Source organism: Lissotriton helveticus, chromosome 9, assembly GCF_964261635.1.
Source record: "Lissotriton helveticus chromosome 9, aLisHel1.1, whole genome shotgun sequence".
Lineage (NCBI taxonomy): Eukaryota > Metazoa > Chordata > Amphibia > Caudata > Salamandridae > Lissotriton > Lissotriton helveticus.
This window is the reverse complement of record NC_136070.1, coordinates 1,014,392,657-1,014,414,065: the sequence shown is the minus strand read 5'-3', so window position 1 is coordinate 1,014,414,065 and position 21,409 is coordinate 1,014,392,657.

The following is a 21,409-nucleotide window of genomic DNA, read 5'->3' as shown; positions in this document are numbered from 1 at the left end:
GATGGCAATAACATTTTCCTAAATGCAAAGTGTGCATTTAGACAATGCTTGGTATATGTGCTAAGGGAATCACAAATTGTAGCTGCAATGTTAGGTAATCACTATTTTTGTGATTACCTAAAATTGCGACTATAAAACCTTTCATACATCTTGAAAGGCTATTTTGCATTCGCAAACGGCCTAACTTACTGATTCATACCATTTGCAAATGCAAAATTGTTTGATACATGAGGCCCTTTGACTCAGAAGTCAAATATGAGACAAACTAAAGTGGCTAGTAAGCACCTACCACCACTAAGAGTGACAAAATCAGTCAATTCTAGCAATTTTAACTGCTGCTCAAACGCATTGTTGTTCTCCCTCTCCACCTCATTACCTGTGTGACAGTATGCACTCTATGTCTCATCCTCTTGCCACCTGTCTCCCATTCTCTACCACCTGCCTAGACCTCACTATGGCCCTCGACCACCCTGTTTCATCCAGAGTCTAATATCTACCATGCTGCAGCATGGATTCAGACACATACATTGTGTGATCACCCACCAGGAGTCATGTCATCATTGTGATTCTACTTCCAAAGCTGCATAGTATTCCTGGTGTGCTCTTTTCACCCCATCCATTGCTGATGTTCCTTTCTCGCCAATCCAATGTCTTTGCTTCCTCACTGCTACTGCTGCAGTGTTGTACCTTTCCTCCAATGACAAGGAAGTCCATGGTCCTGTAACAGACACATATCCACTGTTCAGTGTGGAAGGGAGAATTGTAATGATAGCAGTAAGACCCTAGCTATGACTTGCTACCTCCCACCTGGAGTGGTAACCCCAGGTGGGATACCACGTCTAGCCATCACGAGTAGCCTGGAGTTTGTGGACCCAATAAGTCTCAGACTGGAGACACTGTGCCCAGTTTCACTGGATGCAAGTATGCACTCAGCAACACTTCTGTAGACAATGGTCAGGGCCTGCATGCATGAGCACTGACTGACCCTCACCCAGTCCCTGCAGGACCACATGAGGAGCAGACAGTGCTCCTCCCATACTGCCTTACCCTATCCTGTACCACAACCACCGACCCCTAACCACAGTAGCCCTTGTGCTGCTACTTTCCACTTGATCTGAGCATGTGGAGAATATCAGCGGTTGTCTCCCTGGAATTGGGGGACCCTACATTGAAAAGGACATGGCATTCCCAGATTTCTGTGTCTGAACCCTTTTCCAGAAAGAGAGAAACGTAATTCCTGGATGTTGGTTCTGGGATATCAGCTGAAATTTGAAAGTCCAACCATGCGGTTTTCCAGCACCAAATTCTCAAAGTGAGTGCTTAACTAGATGCTTTATGAAGACAGGCTCTGCTCTCTTGGACCCTGCATAAGGGTGACCAAAATTTGAAAGCCAAAAACCAGGACATTTCACAAAAATAGAGGAAGGACTACAATTTTACTTCAACAGAGCGCACAGAATGGCAGCACTCCTCAACAGAGAATTACAGAAGAGTTAGTAAGAACATAAATAAAATGGAATTTTTAAAGCCAGTAGTATGCCTGTTAATTAAATTACTTTCTTATAACAGCTGCTAACTATCCCTGGTTTAGAAAACATAAATAGGCATCTCCCACCCCTTTCAGTCGAACTTCTCCAAAAGCTTGGGCTTGAGCTAAATTTCCCTGAATCTGCTGGGACAGCTTGGGGAAACCGGGACTGCTATGGCGACGCCTGGTCACCCTACCCTACATTATTTTCCACGTTGGTCCTTTTGCTACCTCCCCGCCTTTGGCCGTGTGAGTCATCCCCCATTTGATACTGATCCACTCATTGTTCTCCGCCCTTTACCAGACGCTGCTCCTCACCCCCTCAGCCAATGCTGCTCGCCACTACTGCACCCTGTGCTTTTTTCCTTCTCCTGGACTCTCTGTGGTACCCTCCCCCTGAGGGACCTGTGCTGCTCTCCACTGCCAATGAGACATGTACTCCTCTTGGCACACTCTACTTTTCCCTGCTGTTCTCACTCTGTGCTGCTCGTTACCCCTTTGGACCCTGTTCTCTCCAGTTCTGTATTACCCTAAGCTTGTGTCCTCCTCCTCAAACCTGCCCTCTGCTCCCACTGACCCAAGCTGAGATCTCATACTTGGCAAAATGTTGTGACCAAAAAGGGGTAGGATTTTTAGATTTTAAAATGACTAATTAGAATAACAAGGATGTCCCCACACATGCCATCATGTGACCTTACCACCTGTGATCCACTCCAGAGAATGAAATCACATAGCACTGCGGAGGGATCTGCTCTAACTGAAATCCCAGTACATGCTGTAAATGTTAATTTTTGGCAACAGTTGGAAACACAAACTCCCATCATGAACATATATGGTCATCACTCAAACACCCACCTACAATCACACCCAATTCAGTGACTGGCCTGGAAGCTGCACATTTGCAGCCTCTCTTCAGTGTAGTGTCTCACACAATGAGGATTCACCACCCTCTCCCCCAAGGCACACATTTTTCAAAGGCACACTGTGAACCCGGGCTCATCCTCCTTCACCCATCCTCCCATCCTTTCACTCCATTATGACTCTACTCTATGCATACTGTTCCATCTCCCTCTCTTAATGACCACCATCTCCCTGACCTTCAGTACCTCTGAGCACGTTAAGCAGAGCAATGGGTGTTTGTACAGCCATCTTTCGATATGTGCAAGCTATCACTTGCATCCAAAGCAAACACAAGGAGATGATGGACGGAGCGCTGACACTTTTCAGACTCTCACCCCCAGTCACAGATCTGGTTTGAATCTATCATCGTTCTTTAGCATACTTCGCTACCCCAGTTCAGACCCAGCTATATGCAAATCAATCTTGACACTGTTCCTCATGGACCAGTCAAGCCCAAACTGCCAAGCCAGGTCTTCCCTGGACAGAAAACAAGCATCCTAGAACAGGTTTTAAGGTTTCATCCATCATCAGCCAGGCTAGCTTGAATCCAGTGGCAAAATGAGCACTGGATCTACTCTTGGCGGGAAACAACCTTTACAACGCAACTTTTACAAAAGCACTACCATTACAACGAAACTTTTGCAATGCAACATCCATTACATCGCAAACCATTACAACGCATGACACTACAACGCATACCACTACAACGCATGTCATTACAACGCATAAAATTACAACGCATAGTACCCTTACACTTTCCAACACTTACCCTACTGTTGTACCCCCTGGAGTTAGAATAGTAATTTTTACCCCTACACTATCCAACACTTACCCTACCGTTGCACCCCCCTGGAGTTAGAATAGTAATTTTTACCCCTACACTATCCAACACTTACCCTACTGTTGCACCCCCCTTGATTTAGAATAGTCATTTTTACCCCTACACCATCCAATACTTACCATACATGCATTGTAATGTTATTCGTTGTAATGGTATGCGTTGTAAAGGTATTATGCGTTGTAATGGAATGCGTTGTAAAGGTAGTTTTTAAAAATTCGTTGTAATGGCATGCGTTGCAATGGAATGCGTTGTAATGGATGTTGCATTGTAAAAAATGCGTTGTAAAGGTATGCATTGTAAAAGTATGCGTTGTAATGTCATACATCTCGTCTGGGCATACCTTGCCAATTTATCGCTTGCATCCATCAGTATTTGACAACTTCAGCCAGCCTTTTTTTTACCAACAGACTTTGGCATTGTAGGATTTGATATTTTGCCTTTTTGTAAGTCTGTGCCTAAATTTTGCAGCATGCAACGTGCTGTTAACTAAAAATACATTGACAGTCTTGCTGGGCACTTCTAGTTTCTCTGCCAAGAAGCTTCTGAATTTAACTGCAAGCACTGGATACTATTTCTTTTAATTCGCTGCTGAGGAGCAGTGAATATCTGAGGCCTGCTCTGCCCTTAAGAAAGGCTGTAAGACCACAGGGTAAATTCACCACTAGCCTACAACCTAAGTTGGAAAGGCTGCCAAGTATGTGTTCTCTAACCCCTTTGGAGACTGCATTGCTGTCAAAACCCCCTTTAACACATGCTGCTCTTCAATCCCTCTTTATTTTGTGATGTCCTCTGGCCACATTTGGGCCCTGTGCTGCTCTCCCAGCCCTCTGGACAATGCAGAGTTCTCTTCCCCACCACCTTAGACCACTCTTCTCTAACCCCTTTGGACTCTGTGGTGTTCTTTGCCACCCTGGTGTCGGTCCCTCTGAACCCTCTAGACCATTGATACTTAAAGTAAGGCCCGGGGGTCACATACAGCCCTCCTGACCTTTACATGTGGCCCCCTGGCCAACTAAAGCACTGGGCTGCTGTGTAACCACTCAGCACCAAACCTTAACAAAATGTTAAATAATAAGGCAAGTATTTATTTAAAGGTTAATTGATGTTAAAGAAACCAGTAACTAGTGAGTGCAGACCCCTTAACTTTTTTTTTTTATATTTCTTTTTATTGAAACAAGGCATCAAAAAATAATGACATAACATGGAGGAGACACTCTCCCATATTGCACATCAGCTCGTCAGGAGAAAAAAGGGGATGAGGGGGGAAGCAGGGAACATGATACACAAATAAAGGACCATCACGGAGAGGTAGGAATATCAATGGGAGAATCAAAAGGTGGCCCACAGATGTCTCCCCTGTATCGGTTCCACAACCCCCACACAGATGCCCACTTGCGAGGGCAGCCCCTCGCTATATATACAGTTTTTTCGCGGAACATACACCAATCCATGTTCTCTTTCCATTCTTCGATGGTCGGTAACCTCTCAGACCCCCACCGCTGCGCTATATTCCTTTTCGTTATCATATCACCTAAAGTTACCCAGTTGGTCTGTGCTGTATTAAGATCAGTGGGTTCCCAAATATTTAGGAGGCATCTCCTCGCTTCCGGCAACAAAGTCACTCTCAAAACCTCTTGCATGACATCATGTATCCCACTCCAATACTCGGCTACGGAGCGACACTCCCAAATGATATGGAGGAACGTACCCACAAGACCACAGCCCCGTCTGCACAGATCTGTATACGACAGCCCCATCCGAACCAGGCGGGGTCCTGTGACATAAGCACCCCTTAACTTTAGCCACACCTTTAAGACATCTTGCAGCAAAAGGGCAAAAATATGTCATTCTCTTCCAGTAAAATTGTATTCAATTAACATGCAGAACCGTTTTACTTCAGTACATCAGATTATAACAGTGCATTGAGAATTGTTTTTTTAAAGTGGTAGTTTTCAAACATGAATTCATAAAGATTAACTACGCACCCTACCCTCACATAAGTGCCAATAGTGAAATAAGAGGCAAGTCAGTTGTTATGTACACTCGTTGGGTGGCCTTGGTTATTACTATACATGAACAACATTATACTTTATTTAATTAAACACACACGAAAAGGTTTTGTACAGCAAACATCCTTAAGTGATGTATTTAGAGGTGCTCTAACATATGATAACAAAGAAAATAGAGGGAAAGTTTTACGCAGTAGCGGCCCACGGAGTGAGTTCCGTGGGGCGGTTAGGTGGGGAGGGACAGGGGTGGGGGTAGTAAACACCGGAATATGGATGAACGGAGGTAAGTAAACATTTACATAAATAAAACTAATTTTGTTGCGCGCGCTGATTCGCATTTTACGATGCAGCGAGTGCAATGAAATTCGTGTTTATTACCCCCCAACCTGCCCCTCCCCGCACCGCATCACCGCCCCACGGAACTCCATCCACAGGCCGCTACTGGTTTTACGGTTTCTCATTGTGAAATTCAGCCACTAGATATATATGCTTCACTTTCCCTACACTCACCTTACCTCCAGATTTCCCCCCCACTCCCCTCCCCGACCGCCACTGTAATCAGTGGGACCCTCAGTCACAACACAGACACAACTTTTTGGCCCCGGGGAAAATGTTTGCGAGTACCCATGCTCTAGACACTCTGCTGCTCTGTTTATACCATGTGCTACATATTTGAGCTTGAGCTACTGCGATCCTCTTCGCCCTTGTCGCTGCACACGTCCATCCGCCTTACATTCTGCACTGCTGGCTCTCATCCCTGCTTCCCCACTGAGTGTGGCAATCTTTTGGCCTTTGTAAAGAGATGAAATATTTACTAAGCTTCACTAACAGACAATTCAGGTATCGAATGGGCAGAACCAGAGTAAGCTGCACCATATGTAGACAATACGCTTCTGTTCCTGCCTCCAATGTGCTTCTATGTATCAGAAGCTTGCAAACATCTGTTCAGTATAGAAAAGCCAAAAACGATTTTCATTGTAATGTGAGTTAATATAGTACTTTCTGAGGACAGCCTGTTTCCTAACAGCCCAAGAATAGGCAGATATGGAACAGTGATGCAATCTCACAACTGCACTGGCCAGAAAAACACAAATTGATCAGGCGGGATCAAGAGTCCTGATTAGTATCCAGGTTTGTTGATTTCACAGTTGTGAAGATACAAAAACGAATCAATTATGATACATTTATGGGTGCGTACACCGCCTTGTACTTCTTTTTCTTTTACATGGCAGTGGCTACCACAGTTGAGCGGCAGTGAAAATGTTAGGTCGGCAGATTTACAACTTCTGACGCATCTCTGCAAATCAGCAGGGATGCGCTAGAACAGGTGCTTCCCCCTTGCGCCACCACGGATGCGTCGCATTTACAATGCGGCGCACCATGGTGCAAGGAGGGGCAGATGCGTGACGCATCTTGTGGCGTACGGGCGGTGTATTGCTGGAGTTGCGTTGCGCTTGCGACGCAACTCCTGCAATGCACAGGGGCCACCCATACTTAACGTGGTGCGTCACTCCTTACGCCTGCTTCAAGCAGGCGTAAGGATTTGACACAGCAGCGTCGTAAAACTGACTCAGTGAAATCTTGTAGATTTCACTGCCTCAGTTTTATGGGGTTTTCCTGCAAGGGAACGCCCACTGTGCGACAGAACACCCACATGAAACCTGACGCAGGTTTCATGTGGCGCAGGGCTTTACAACATGACGCATGTGCCTAGGTGCGTCACGTTGTAAATAAGTCGGAACGTGGTGCATGGTTTACGCCGCCGCTGCGTCACAAAAGTAAGGCAACGGCGGCGTAAAAGTGTCGCAAGGGGCTTGTAAATCTTCCCCTAGGTGCTTTTTTTATTACCCAACCGAGAAACACACGATATCTAACCTAGAAGCATGAAAGGCTGTGATGGTCCCAACGAGATTCAAATGTGTGACCTTTCGGCTGTCTTTAGCAAGCAGTATAATGTGATAGTTAAATATATCTGCTGTAGAATAGCATGCATGGTTAAAGTGCCCACTTCAGCAACAGGTTTGTATGAATCAGTTCTCTCTTTTCTAAATAGTAGCTAGCTAGAGTGATTAAAGTTATAAGCTTATAAGATATAAGCTTCAGCTAAGGAGTGCTAAAGCAAGGTTTTTGGAAGATACCGTGGCAAAGGCTCCTAATAAATCGCAGACCTTGTTTAAGCTGGTTAAAAGTTTATCCAATCCTTCGTGCGCTGCGCCATCCACTCCTGCGTCTCAAGAACTCTGCGATTCTTTAGCCCTCGCGTTTGAGGAGAAAATTAGGAACATTCTGAATGGACTCGCAGTTCCCAGACAGTATACACCATCTTTGCTTCCCCCCTCGACATTCCCCTGTCATTCAGAATTCGAAGAGAGTAATAACAAGGAGGGGACCTCCCAGTTGTTTAGTTTTCCTGCTCCCTCGTTGGAGGAATTTTGCGCTTTGGCCAATTGCGTATCCTCAGGTTCACCCCTTGACCCAATGCCGCATAAGATCTGAAAGGCCTTTCAAGACGAGTTGTTTCCCCCGCTCCATTCAATCTGCTGCCAATCGTTGGCTACAGCATCAGTCCCAGACAGTTGGACTGTTAAAAAAAGCTACTCTGGACCCTCTTTGCTCAGCCAATTATAGGCCTATTTTGCTTCTACCATTTGCGATAAATATCCTTGAGAAGTGGGTTACGAGAGCCTTGGCCAACTTCCTGGAAACCAACTCCTGCCTGGATGCAGCCCAATTTGGCTTCAGACCGGCCCATGGTACTGAGACTGCACTGGTCACCGTGTTGGACGATCTGCGAACGCGTGTCGACAGGGGCAAGTCAGCATTTTTAGTGCTGCTTGACAAGTCGGCCGCGTTCGACACGGTGAACCATGAGGTTTTATTGGGCCGTCTTCGAAATGTGGGAATAACTGGTCTGGCCTTAACCTGGTTAACATCATATCTCGGCAATAGACAACAAGCTGTGGCGTTACCACCTTTTCGTTCTGCCACACGACAGGTGAATCAAGGTGTCCCCCAAGGATCTGCGATTAGTCCGATCCTTTTTAATTTATATCTCCAACCCCTGATACACCTAATAAAGTCATTCGGCATACAAGTCATCAATTATGCCGATGACACTCAATAGATTTTTTCATTTGAGGGCACCGAGGTGGTTTCGAGGGACACTTTTCACCATTGTATGTTGGCCACAGCAGAGTGGTTGCAAGCCAACTCACTCCAATTCAATGGGTCGAAAACGGAGGTACTGCATTGCTCCCTAGATCGACTCCCCCGTGCACTGCCGGAAGATTTCTGGCCAACCTCCATACCGGGCTCGGTGGAGGCCGCAGAATCGGCTCGCAATCTGGGAGTTGTGTTTGAACTAAATTTACAACTTGATGCCTCGGTGAACAGGACTGTAGTGACTTGTATGGGCTTGCTCCGTGCTCTACGCAAGATATTACCACTCCTTCCTCGGGAAGCCAGAGCAGAGGTAGTGCGTAGTTCTATTCTCAGTAGGTTAGACTACTGCAACGCACTACTTCTGGGAGCCCCAAAGACCCTGATTCTCAAGTTGCAGAGGATCCAAAACATGGCGGCTAAATTAGCTCTATCTCTCCCGCGCTCTGCCTCCTCTTCTGCAGCTTTGGCTGATCTTCATTGGTTACCGGTCCAGCAGAGGATTACCTTTAAGGCTTTATGCCTGGTTTTTAGAGCTCTGCATGGACAAGGACCAATACCACTGCAAAACCTTTTCTCTTGGTACCAAGCTGCCAGACCTTTGAGATCCGCCTCGGCGTTCCTAGTGAGAATTCCTAGGATAAACAGAGTGAGAATGGGTGGCCGCGCCTTCAGCTTTGCAGCCGCCACAACATGGAACACTCTACCTCTGCCACTGAGGAGTAGACAAGATCTGGTCTCTTTTAAAAGGGATCTCAAAACACATTTATTTCCAAGAGTAGTTTAAAGCATACATCGGATGGTAGAATTGATCTCAGCGCCAGAATACCCTATGGGTGACAGTCGCGCTTAACAAGCATTACATACATACATAAAGTCCTCGCCGTAGATACCTGTGTGCTATCTGCTGATAACAGGTTTATATCATTATAAAAAGTGAGTTATATAATCACAAAACATACATACCCGCTGTCCAACAGTATGAAAGGGGCATACCACACACCTTAATCCAAATGTCATACCTTTAGCAGGTTCATGCCCTTATTGCTGTGAATTATGAGTAACTTGCAGCTCACAAGCAATGCATTTTATTCTTTGAAGGGCTAACGCTAACGTTCATTCTTGATTTCAATATGAGTACTAGTAGTAAGTTGGAAAGCAAATACCATCCACCAACAGTAGCAAAACCAGTGTGCTATTTGAACGTCCAAATCTCCAGATCGCAGCAGAGTCAGGAAACATGAAATAAATAAGGCCAGTAGGGGAAACAGTCGAACACCACTACGCAAGCGCAAGCACGCTTGCCTTAACAACGCATATGCCTTAACCACGCACAGTACGCAGTATAATTGCTGGCTGTTGCAGTGCACATCAAAATCTCTAGAGAATCACTTTGCTTGACTTTGAAGTACATACATTAGACGGCGTACAAATGATCATGCTACATACTAAACTGACAGACAGAAATAAAGGGATGTATGACGTTACAACGCATACTTTTACAACGCATACCTTTACAACGCATTTTTTACAACGCAACATCCATTACAACGCATTCCATTAGAACACATGCTATTACAACGATTTTTTAGAAACTACCTTTAAAACGCATTCCATGACAACGCATACTACCTTTACAACGCATACCATTACAACGCATAACATTACATTGCATGTATGGTAAGTATTGAATAGTGTAGGGGTGAAAATTACTATTCTAACTCCAGGGGGGTGCAACAGTAGGGTAAGTTTTGGATAGTGTAGGGGTATAAATTACTATTCTAACTCCAGGGGGGTGCAACAGTAGGGCAAGTGTTGGATAGTGTAGGGGTAAAAATTACTATTCCTACTCCAGGGGGTGCAACAGTAGGGTAAGTGTTGGAAAGTGTAAGGGTACTATGCGTTGTAATGTTATGCGTTGTAATGGTATGCGTTGTAATGACATGCGTTGTAGTGGTATGTGTTGTAGTGTCATGCGTTGTAATGGTTGCGTTGTAATTGCATGCGATGTAATGGATGTTGCGTTGTAAAAGCTTTGTTGTAATGGTAGTGCGTAGTAAAAGTTGCGTTGTAAATGTTGTTTCCCGAAATAAAGCTGTACCTTATTATAGTCATCGTCCCCGTAGCCTTCTGGACAATTTGTCATTTGGTCAGTTTTTAAGGATATGAAGAAATTGTTCCCACAAAATAGACTATCAGTTTCATGCTACAAATGTAATTAATAAACTTAAAAAACGAGGATACCCCAAAAGATTATTAAAACAATCTATGAAAAGAGAGTGGTGGTCACGGAGAGAGGATTTTTAAGATATAAGAGACAGTCCAAGGGGGAACCGTCTTGTTTGTGTTTCAACATTTTGCACAAAGACTAACCAGCTTAAAAAGATCATCAATCAGAATTGGCATTTGATTGCTAAAATTGATCAGTCTATCACAAAGCCACGGTTTGCGCTTAAAAAAAATATTGGTAACCAAGTGGTTCACGCAGCACTTCCAACATCATCTGCTAAAAACACTTTGCAACAGCTTTCTTTTCAATTTACCACCAATCCAGGGACATCATAAGTGTGGTATATGTACCTGCTGTAACAAAACCATTGAAGGGAGCTTGTTTTCACATAACAACATTAGTCGTAAGCATAACATGTTCTCCAATTGCAAGACAAAAAATGTTGTGTCTGGAATAATCTGCCCGTGGTATATATATATATTGGAAAAACAAACCAGGAAGCACGCCAACGGATTACTCAATACAAGTCTAGAATTTGAAAGATGGTACTCACTGCTCCAGTGATGAATTTTGGGATAAATCGAAAACATTCAGAAAGTGATTTGCAGTGGACTGTACTGTCATCAGTTGAATATGAGAATTGTGGTGGAGACCCAGAAAGGCGTCTAACTCAAAGAGAGGTCGTTCTAATAATATAATTCAACAGAGCTTTTGAAGGTCTCAATGAAATGACAGAACTCCACAATTTATAATGGTCTTTGGGTCATCATTTGATGTGCATATGAGAACACCATGTGAAATGATCTAGCAGATGTTACACTGTCTGGCACATAATAGTGGAGGACACTTTAGCACAGCATTCATTTCATTAGACAAGATCTCTGCATAATTATACTGAATCAACCATACATTCATCAGTATCGATATGGTTTCTATGAATACTTTGGAACATATTATGGTCTAATCTATTTGTCAACTTGATAATATAATGGTCTTTAAGGACATCATCTGATTTGCCATGAGAGAGGATTGAGTAGAGGTTCCAGTGTTTGGTATATAATAGTGTAAATCACCACATAATTAGCCACACATCCATCAGGGTTCATAGGGTTTTAATGAGCACTTCAGAACACATTGCGTTTTTAAACAATTTGTCAACTTGAGAATGATTTAGCTCCATTTGGTATCGGGAGAAGATCAGATATCGGACTACAACTCCCATCATTCTGAGGGCATATACATTGCAGTTTGACCTTGCCATAAGTCGATTGTGTTAAAAGTTCTCCACAAGAAATAAAAGATTGAAATGTCTCTACAAGGAATAAAGATGGATTTTACTATACCAAAGGAACTCTTTCGGTATATCTACCAAAAGACGCAAACCGGAACGCATGACCCACAAGTAATTGGAGTAACCTCAGAGGGTTAAAAGCAAAGACCCGCATACCTCAGTGACCACCTTGCCGCAACTGCTCTGCAGATGAACGCATGCTTCGGTCGATAGAAACGAATGAGGTGAAAACGAGGTATGTGATCACTGTAGATAGATCGGGAAGTCATCTCAGGCTGCGCCTGTGATCATTACAATGTGCGGCCCGAGATCCCACCCGTTGTCAAGAAAGCAAGCATATTTGTGAAAGGTCAGCGATACGGAAGTTCTGAGCTTCTACTGAGAAGTAGCGTTAGAGCGATTTAACAAATAGGATGACACTTTGTGACCCTGGTTGTTCTTGTGGATCTATAGGTACTTCGCAACGGTTAGAGAAAACGATCTATCCCAGATTGATTATCTGAGGATGATTTCTCATTTGGATGGGAGTCTTTCTTTTTCAAAATATGTTTTCTCAATTACATTGGTAATTAGGAGTAGGGTGCAAAAAATCAATTAGTTCTTTTCCTTCTCCTTTTGTGTTTCATAGATTGCGGTGTAATAAAGGTGGTGTTAGAACTGGGGGTCTCTAGTTGGCTGAGATAGGTACGTTAGGCCAAATAGGGACCCTTGCTTCTAAGTCAGGGAAAGGAAGGACACCTTCTCAGATAGCCCCTGCTCACCCCCTCTGTAGCTTGGCACGAGCAGCCAGGCTCATCTCCAAGGAAAATGTGTAAATTATTTGCAACCCTGCTCTCAGTAACCCAATGATGACACCACAAATGGACTCCACACGAGATTCATAAAAAACAATTATATGTTTATATAAAAAAGATATACGATGAGACCACACGATAAAAATCCAACATATGCGTATTTGTAATATTTCACCTGGCCAGTTATTAGGCGAGCCGGCCTTTGTAGGTTCTTGCAGTATTAATAAGCAATTCTAGATGATCTAATGCAGTCCTAATGTAATGAGTTCATAATGCAAGAACCAGGCACTTCAGTTTGTTATGCAACAATCAGGCAGTTCGTAATGCAATAATAATGCAATTCAGAATACAACAATCAGGTAGTTGGTTATGCAACAATAATCCAATGCGTAATGCAACAATCAGGTAGTTTGTTATGAAGAAATAATGCAATGCGTAATGGAACAATCAGGCAGTTTGTTATGCAGGAATAATGCAATGCATGATGCAACAATCAGGCAGTTTGTTATTCCAAAATGATGTAATGCGTAATGCAACAATCAAATGTAGTTGAGCTTATATAGCGCACAGCTACCCGCAGTGGGTGTCCCGGCGCTTGCTTAGGGAACCCTTCCTGGTATTCCCCTGTGAGATAGCAGGGTATCCACAAGGTGAAAGTCAGGCATCCCGCCGCGAGGGGCCGTTGTGGAGATTAAGCAAGCTATTGCCCAGAGTCGCAGAGTGTGAACCCGTGAGTCGAGGAGGCACCGGGGCGAGAATTATCGAGTCATTGGAATTTTTAGCCCAAGACCCCGCCGAGGCGGGGAATTGAACCCTGGTCCAGTACCGATCTCAGCTTCCGGGTCTGCTGCCTCTAACCCCTGAGCCACACTTCTCCATCAATCAACAGTTCGTAATATTTAAATGATGTATTGCATAATGCAACATTCAGGCAGTTCGTAATACCCAAAAAATTACTCCGGCACTGATCACGGTACTTTGGCCGGTCTCTCTGCCACTCCTGCTGACTCGCGGTCAGCTGCTGCCAAAATATGCCCCCAAAACAGGTATGGTGTAAAACAGAGTGTATTTCCACACTCCGGCCCCGGGACTGCCACTCACTGGCAAGTACGGACCGCAATACGGACTTCAGCGGAGGCTCGCACTGCAAAGTGAGGAAAGGCCGAGAGCAATTCTCTCGTAGCCCGCCCCAGATGTGACATACTTACGATCGCTGAGCGTTATCTAGGGGGTGTGATCTCACTCTCCTTTCCCGGCGACTTGGGTCTCCGATGCAACTTTGTTGATCCTGGGCAGTGGACCACGGCCCCTCCCCGACGGGGATGGTTCGAGGTACCTCCTTGGCAAAGAAAGGCACGGACCGGAGGCACAGCTCCTCTGGGGATGCCGGTGCAGGCCGATGGCAAAGACGAAGTACTCAGGCTTCAACAGGGCACACGCACAGATCTATGACAGAATATCGAAAGACAGAAAATCGACCTACAGAAACATCGACGCTGGAATATCGAAGGCAAGTATATCGACATCCTATCTACAACATGGTAAGTACAAAAATATCGAAACAAAAATATAGATGTTAAAAATATCGTTATTAAAAATATCGTTTTTTATCTGTTAATAATAATGTGTAAAATAAAGTAAATAATACTTAAAAATAAAATAAACATAGTTAAAAATATTTAATAATGTTTACAATTAATAAATAATACATATACAATAATAATCATTAATTAAACATAAACATAAAATATATAATATATTTTTACTTAATAATAAGTTTTAATAATTATTTTAATTACTTAAAAATTATTTAAATATACTATAAATTACAAATACATCTACACACAAAATAATAACATAAAAAAGTAAATAATTATATTTAATAAATTAGAAAAATATATATACATTCAATATTTTTCAAATAAATTAAATACTACATTATTTAAAATATTATAAAAAATACTGAATAGAAAAATAAATAAACTACTATTTAAAGTTGAAAAAAAATACAATAATGAAAACATTGGATAGCGTAGGACGAAAAATTACTATTCCCACTCCAGAAAATGCAACAGTAGGGAAAGTGTTAAATAGAGTGGGGATAAAAATTACTATCCACACTCCAGAGAGTGCAACAGTAGGGAAAGCGTTGGACAGCATAGGGGTAAACATTTCTATTCCCACTCTAGAGAGTGCAACAGTAGGGACAGCATTGGATAGCGGGTGGGTAAAATTACTATTCCAACTCCAGAGAGTGAAACAGTAGGGAAAGCGTTGGAAAGCATAGGGGTAAAAATTACTATTCCAACTCCAGAAAGGGAAACAGTAGGGAAAGCATTGGATAGCGTAGGGGTAAAAATTACTATTCCAACTCCAGAGGGTGCAACAGTAGGGAAAGCGTTGGATGGCGTACAGGTAAAAATTACTATTCCAACTCCAGGGAGTGAAACAGAAAGGAAAACGTTGGATAGCATAGAATTTAAATATAACATACTCATTCAAAAAATGTATATTTAAAATAATGAATAATTGAATTTTACATAAATCTACATCATTTACAAACAATTAATAATTAATAAAAGCAATTACAATGGAATAATTACCTAATAATAAATAAACAATAAATAGCAAAAATATTAATTAATAAATATTAGTCACCAAATAATAAATAATAATGAATCAAATATTTTTCATTACAAAAAATAGTAATTATTTAAAATTAATTCACAATGAAAAATTATTACATAATAACATTATTTTTCATACCATATAATACTTTTTATGAAACATTGATTACCAATTAATTAAAAATAATTTTCAATTAATAAAAAGTAATTACCAATTAAAAATATTAATTGCCAATTAACAAAATAATTTACTAATCAACATATTAATTGTCAATTAAAAAAATTAATTAACAATTAATAACATTATTTACCAATTAAAAAAATCATTATCAATTAAAATAAATAATTGCCAATTAATAATTAATTATAAACAAAATAATTATCCATACCAATAAATAAATATAAATCATTAATTAATTACAATTAAATTACTTTCCACCCAATTCCCCTATAAACCCACAACCCGCTATAGAAATAAAAACAGAAATTAATAAAAATTATTTCATAATTCCTAAAAATTTATAGTTAATTTAGTATATTTAAATTACTTCCCACCCTATTTCCCTATAAACCCACAACCCGCTCCGGTATTAAAACATAAAATTTACTTAAAAATAACATTATTGATATATAAAAATAGTACACATATAATTTAAAACAATTAAAATGCTTAACAAAAATATATTACACATACATATTAAAATACATAACAATAATACAAATATCGATATTAGTAACATCGAAATTAGTTACATCGATATATATGCTATCGATATTACTAACTTCGATATTACTTACATCGATATAACAAAATCTTCTTGACCTCGAAATTCTATACCTTCGATTTTTCCTACTCGATATTTTTGTAGGTCGATATATATGCAATCGATATTTAGACTGTGTACCCACACGCACACAGTGTCCCTGAGACTCACTTAAGCTCCGGGTGCCCACAATCACAGGGCAATCCTCACAACGGACTCAGGCTGCACAAAGCACACACACACAGCGTCGCTGAGACTCACTTGCGCTTCTGGTGTACACAATCCCAGGGCAATCCTCACGAAGGTCTCAGGCTGCACGAAGCACATGCATACATCGTAGCTGAGACTCACTTGGATTCTGGGCACCCACGATCACAGTGCAATCCTCACGAAGGTCTCAGGCTGCACGAAGCACATGCACACAGCTTCGCTGAGACTCACTTAAGCTTCGGGTGCCCACAATCAGAGGACAATCCTCACAACGGTCTCAGGCTGCACAAAGCACACGCACACAGCGTTGCTGAGACTCACTTGAGCTTAGCGTGTGCACGATCACAGGGCAATCCTCACAAAGATTTCAGGCTGCACGAAGCAAACGCATACAGCGTCACTGAGACTCACTTGAGCTTCGAGTGTACAAGATCACAGGGCAATCCTCACTAAGGTCTCAGGCTGCACGAACCACATGCACATAGCGTAGTTGAGACTCACTTGGATTCCAGGTGCCCACGATCACAGGGCAATCCTCACAAAGGTCTCAGGCATCACGAAGCACAGGCACACAGCGCCGAAGAGACTCACTTGGATTCTGGGTGCACACAATCACAGGACAATCCTCACGAAGGTCTCAGGCTGCATGAAGCACGAGCACACAGCGTCCCTGAGACTCACTTGGTCTCCGGGTGCACACGATCACAGGATAATCCTCATGAAGGTCTCAGGCTGCACAAAGCACACGCACACAGCGTCGCTGTGACTCACTTGGACTCCTGGTGCACACGATTATGAGGCAGTTCTTACGAAGGTCTCAGGCTGCAAAAACCACTAGCACACAGCGTCGCTGAGACACCTCTGGAAACTTTTATATTCCTGAGGTTCCACAATAGGGAGCCAGCTCTCCTTGGTCCCTTGGGGATAAGTTACTTCAGGACACAGCACACAGCAATGTCCTTTCAAGCAGGGGGACACAGCACACAGCAAAGTCCCTTACCCTTTCCTTGGTTAAATCAGCAAACTGCAGGCCAGCCCCAGAACACACAGCATGGGTCAGTCCTTTCCTTCAGTCTCTTCAGCTGTGTCTTCCTTGGCAGAGGTCCATCTCGATCACGAAGTAGTTTAAATCCTTTTCATTCTTGATCAATCCAACGTTCAGGGGTTTCAGCTCTCATAGTTATACCCCTAAATGTCTTTGAAGTCTTTGAAGTCTTTGTGTTCAGGGGGCACTGACCCCTGTCTAAATCAGTTCTGGGAGTCTCCCTGCCAGTGACACCTTCCTCCTTTGATAGTGGGGGTCTGGATATTCAGTCACTCAGCAGGAGTGGCGGCAGCCCAGGTCTCTTCACCTCCAGGGGCTACTCCTCCCCCCTACACTCCAGATGGATGCCAGCCTGTTGCTGTCTCACCTCCTCCCCTGGGTCAAGACATTCCCCAGATCCTATCACATTTAAATCTAGACAGTCAATCCACAACCAGGCAGAGACATACAGAAATGTTAGAACACAAAAAACAGCCAAGTGTGGGTTCTAAACACACAATGCAAAAACAACCTGCACAAAAAGATGTGTCATTATATTGTGAGTTCAGGTATACTAAACGTCACCTTTCCATCATAAGCCTATGGGAAGATAGCCTGGAAACATATTACAAAGCCTCCCCATGCTGTCCTATGGGCAAGATGGCCTTTCAACAGTGATAAACTAAATGGAGAGTATTTCACTGTGAGGACACGGTACACACCTCAGTACATGTCCTTCCTTTCAAATACACTACACCCTGCATGGGGGGTACCCTGGACCTACCATAGGGGTGTCTGATGTGCATAAAAAAGGAAGGGTAAGGCCTGGCAAGTGGGTGCGCTAGTCAGGACAACAAGGCAGTTTAACAAACAGTGCACAGGCACTGTAGTGGCAGGCCTGAGTTGTCTCTTTAAGGCTACTGGTGTGGGTGGCACAATTAGTGCTGCAGGCCCACTGGTAGCATTTGCGTTACCAGCCTTGGCACACATAGTGCACTTTACTAGTAAAACAAATATACCAATTATGGACAACCAATTACCATTACACTTTATACAGGGAGCACTCACACTTTGACACTGATCAGCAATGGCAAAGTGCCCAAAGCATCTAAGTTGGCAACACCATGTCAGAAAAAAGGTTAAGGGAAGGCAAAAAGTTGAGGGGACTTTAGCCAAAAAAGGCCAAGTCCAAAAGGTGGAAATTGGTTTTGTATTTGAATTACAAGTTTCGAAGAAACATTATGAATAAAGTTGTTTCTTAACATGAGTTTGATTTGTGATTATTTTTCAGCTCTTTTGTGTTCTGAGCCTTGAGGAGGACCCTACAAAGATAAATGGAAGGGTTTGAAATGCATCGACTGTTTTCTAATAACCAAACAACTGTTCTATATATGTAGTACCACTGGTGTTCATTATCAAGTGATTTGGTTAAGATTGGTGACTGTTTTCCATGAGCTTAATAGGGTCACTGTTTGATTGTTGGCCTTGAAGAAGCAATTCAATACCTGCATTGCAATGCTAGCATCAAGGGCATTCTTTCAAAATAAGGTTTCACTTTAAAAGAACCTGAGCAAAACGTGATGCTTCAATATCTGTCTGTAATGTAATATTTGTGTTTTGCACCGTCTATGTACTGTGTTCATTATTGTTAACATGGTATCAGTAGTGGTACCTGTGTATTGAAAATATCGAAAAAACATGTTTGCTTCAAATTGATGAATAATTCCCAAAAATAAGGCTTCTTTATTGGTCAAATATATATTTTTTAAGGTGTAGCACGGTTACAACGAATTTTTTACAACGCACTACCATTACATCGCAACTTTTACCACGCAAACCATTACAACGCAATGCGCTGGGGGGCGCTCTAGGATAGGGAATGTATTTAATATACTATCCAACACCTTCCCTGCTATCCACGGGGACTGGAGTTGGAATAGTAAATTAAATAATTCACTATCCAGCGCCTAAAAGCATTATGCGTTGTAATGGACTGCGTGGTAAAAACCGTGTTGTAAAGGCATGCGTGGTAAAAGCATGCGTTGTAGTGACACCAATCCATTTTTTAATATTTTGAACAAATAGTTATATGGTCGTGAGAATTGAGGCGTGAGATCATGGTATGTGAGTGAAAGGGATAGGTGACATCAGTACTGGCATTTGTATTGTGGTTTGAGGTGGTGAAGGTGGGAGCAGGAAGACACCAGGAAGAGAGCCAGAGGACGTGCTAAGGTAAGTGGGGCAGGGCTGGGAGAGGGTCTCGGTAGTTTTAGGGACAGCATGGGGGCTGGGGGTCAGGGTGATGTATGTAAAGTGGCTGGGTTTTAAGCCTCAAGGCAAGGAGAGGGGAATGAGTAGTCAGGGTCGTTTTTATTGTTGTGGGTTCGGGGTAGGTTTCAGGGCAGTGGAAGGGGTTGGGGTAGTATTAGGGACAGCGCGGGGTGGGGGGGGGTTGGGTAATGGCGACTTTAGCCATGCATACCCCATCGCCATTTATGCCTTTACATCAACATTTTGTGGTAAAGGCATACGTGGTAAAGGAATGGGTTGTTAAGACAAATTTGTGGCATGCGAGGTTTAGCCATGAGTGCCTCTATCATTCAACTGGCCAGCAGGACTGAGTTGTCCCTGATTCGATTTACCTGATCAGCTGTATGCATTGTAATGTTAGTTTATGTAATTGATCCACAATAAAGGTACAATACCACCTGATCATAATGCAGGTAGGCAGAGTGCAGGCTTTTGCACCATCTCTGAGCACTGCGAAAAGGGTCACAGCCATTAAATGTCATGCCATTTACTTTTTCAGCAGAACCCAAGTACCACTCCCCATAGCTCTGCAGTTGGGAATGAGAGCTGGAACACAGACATCTACGAGAAAGTGGAAGCTTGTTCATTGTGAATAGGAGAGGCACGGGCCAGCAGACAAAGGTGAAGGCTTTCCAGCTTCCCCCTTCTAGGTGGGGCCACGTCAATTTACCCAGTGACCCTGGGGGGGGGGGGGGGGGCAGGGGGGGGGCGACCACTCCTGGAAGGAAAATCCTGAGCCTCTTCAAGCAGGAGACACATTTCTGTTCCTGTGATGACATCACCAGCAGACTCTAGCCCGGCAGCAGCAGCTGTTGCTGATTGTTTCCCTAATAATTTTATAATAAACAGTCAAAGCTGAGAGGGCCCCCTCCTTCCCAGGTCTAGGAGACCCGAGGGTTCCGCCGCACTGTGATACACCACTGATGAGCAGTGGAAAAAAGGGGGAGGGTGAAGAGGGAGAGAATGAAAGAGGACATGGAGGCCTAGACAGGTGTTAATGGATTTGTCTTTCCTGGAATAAGATGCAACTTTGATTCCTGTATCTTCGGAGCAGAAGTAATGCTGTTTCCACAGCGACGATCTTCCTTTCACGCCTTGGGTTGCCAGCGTTCACCTGCGGCCATTTTTGAAGAGGGTGAAGGGATGCATGGCACATTTATCAGAAATGAAAGTTTGCAGATAGTCCCTAGACACGATGGTATGACAGGGAGGTGAGGGCTACGAATGGAAAACAGGAAACCAAGCTGATTGGACAGCGGAGAAACAGGCTCCTGCAAAAGGGAGGTGCGATAGAGAAGGCAACGTTTGCACAAGGATATATCACTAGTTGAAAAGCAGAAAACCTGTCATGAAGGGCATAGCTTTTTGTGGCTGATTAGGACACGGTCAGAAAATAAATGTGTAACTATTTTTGGGGGGGTTTTGAAGCCCTACAGCGGAGGCTCTTCCCCTATGACGTAGGAGCGTCGACCCACCTGCCGTAGCCCAAAAAAAAATCCTAAAAAAACGATAATAAGCCCTCGTTTATTATCATTTTATTTTTGCTCTCGGAGTGAAAGCTTAGGGGCGGGGCCAGGGGGGTGACAGGCTGGTGGAGGAGTAGTTGCACTGCTATTGACGGTCTGGCCAGCCTAGTCACATCAGGGCCACAGGAAGTCCCCCGCCCCCACATTCCCCAAACGCGCAAAATAATACACAGACATCGTATTAGTTTGGGAAAAA